General features: G+C 43.1%; 1 pseudogene; it reads right to left on the reverse strand.

The window, feature by feature from the left end:
* Positions 1 to 372: 372 nt before the first annotated feature.
* Positions 373 to 1563, reverse strand: LOC106009367 (lithostathine pseudogene; annotated as a pseudogene).
* Positions 1564 to 2210: the final 647 nt, after the last annotated feature.

Raw genomic sequence — 2210 nt, forward strand, 5'->3', positions numbered from 1 at the left:
TCCATATGCTTTCCAAATCCCTCTAATAAGCTTACTTTCTAAATTCCTCTTTCCCATTAGCAAATAGTAGGCATTTTTCAGAAGAGCTTTGGACACACTCAAAGTTATATATTGCTTGCTGAGCATAATTTGTTGTATTCTTGTGATTAGCCTCTGAAATTCAAAGTAATTGTTATATAAAGAGTAAATATGGAACTTATTTTCATTTAGGGTCCCCTAATGTGTGGACTCCTTTGAAACTCAGAGAAATTATTTCCAGGGCTTCATGTAAGAATTGAATAATACTTGAAAACAGTCAAATTCACTTAATCTGAAGACAAGGCACATCACTGATCTCAGCACTTCAGTGGACCTCAAGGATTTCCCATTGCCTCAAATGTCATCTAAAACCTGAGGTCTACCTCCCCTCGAATTACTTCTGGGCCTGCACAGGAGAATCATCCCAGTTGACAATGATACTTGATAGATAACAGAAACAAGAGAGATTTGCATCAGTGTGGGGTCATGGAGCCTGATCCAGCTGTATGGGTAGGAGCTCCCACTGCTCTTGACCAGTGAGGATGCAAAGGATGCCACAGCCTCACTGAGCACAGATACCAGGTGTCTTGAAGGTCACTTCTGGCAGGCCAGTTGCATGGGAAGAGAGAATGAGAGGGAGCATGAGACCTCACTGGGGAAGAACAGGGCAGAGATACTTGAGTGGGGACCTTATATGAAAGTCAAGGGTGTTCATTCTCATTCCTAAGAAAACTTGTAGAATGGAGAAGCCCTCCTATGTGGCCCACATGTCCTTTCCTGTCACCTACATAGAAGCACTCAAATCTGTATCAGTCCAGGATTTTTGTGTCCTAAACAAGGCATAGCAGTAGGAGCCATAGGCCTTGGAACCTTTAGGACAGCTGATGCATGGAGATGCATGCATTTTGTCCTGGGAATCTTCACTTTTTGTGGAGGACAACAAGAGGGATGAATGAAATGTAGGTAACCTTGGGAATAATTATGAGACCTGTCCTCAGTTACTAAGTATATAATCCTGAATTTTTACCTTCTTTTCCCACACTTAGAGAAATTTTTATCTTAAAATAGACCTACTATATGGAGAGTGTATCTTGTCATTTTAAACTTCTCCCTTGTTCAATATTCCATATGCTCCCCTGTCTCCCAACTCTGGGCTGACAGGCTTACCTTTGGTCCTCTAATCCTTTCCCACCCCTTACTTTCATTACTGAACTTTCATGCTTTCTGTTTTCAAACCAAATGTAAAATAAGAGTTTCTGACAACATGGGAAATCATTTTGCTCTATTGGGCTTGGACCATTCTGGTGTCCCTATCACTGGTAATCACAAGGCAGAATGGCAGAGGATTTACAGGTAGTTTCCTTGTGTGGAATTCATCACCATTACCACAGAAAAACTGCAACCCCTTCCTCCCCTTTTGGCCCTGACACTCATAGGGAACCCTGTGTCAGAGGCACAGATAAACCTACCTTGCACCTGACATAAGAGCATCAGGCAAGACAGCAGCATCCGGGACATGCTGCTGAGGGCCATAGAAGGCAACATCATGTTTGTGGGCAAGAAGACAATCAGTCTAGAAGGTGATGTGGTCAGAGAGACAACAGGTGGAGACAACACTGCCTCCATCTTTCTTCTCCTGTGTCTAATTATATAGAGATGCACTAATCGTGATCATACCCATGTCTTTGTGTAATTTGGAATGAATTGGGAAATCTATATTCCCTACTTCCCATGACAGCTCCCAGGGAAGCCTCTGCTAAGTCTCAGCTCTTATGTTCTCTAAGGCAGGGGCATTTCCTCGCCTTCTCCATTTCTTTCAGCTCCCATTTACCTCTCTTGCCTCTTGCAAGAATCTGATGATCATTAGGGCAGCAAAGCCTGGGATTTTATAAGGGGTTCTGAAGGAGGGGCATGAAATTACTAACTGGAATTCATAAGCAAGACAGGCTTCAGGAGTAGGGCTTGGCATGGATTCCAAGAGATTCCCACCAACAGGAGGAGACTTTTCCTGGAAAAGACCAGGAATCACCACAGCTGCTGCTTCTTTCCTGTTACCAGGTCAGCTCTGTTCTCAAGAACAGGTGACCTTTGAACTTTCCCAATCCTGTCACATATATTCTGTTCTGAAAAACTGAAGGGACTGTGGGCAGGCTTGAGGTATTAATTTTGATGTTCCAAAATTTTAAAATACC

The sequence above is a fragment of the Heterocephalus glaber genome, unplaced genomic scaffold, assembly GCF_053883595.1.
Source record: "Heterocephalus glaber isolate CG9 unplaced genomic scaffold, H.glaber_assembly_v1.0 deba00000470, whole genome shotgun sequence".
In the NCBI taxonomy this organism is placed as follows: domain Eukaryota; kingdom Metazoa; phylum Chordata; class Mammalia; order Rodentia; family Bathyergidae; genus Heterocephalus; species Heterocephalus glaber.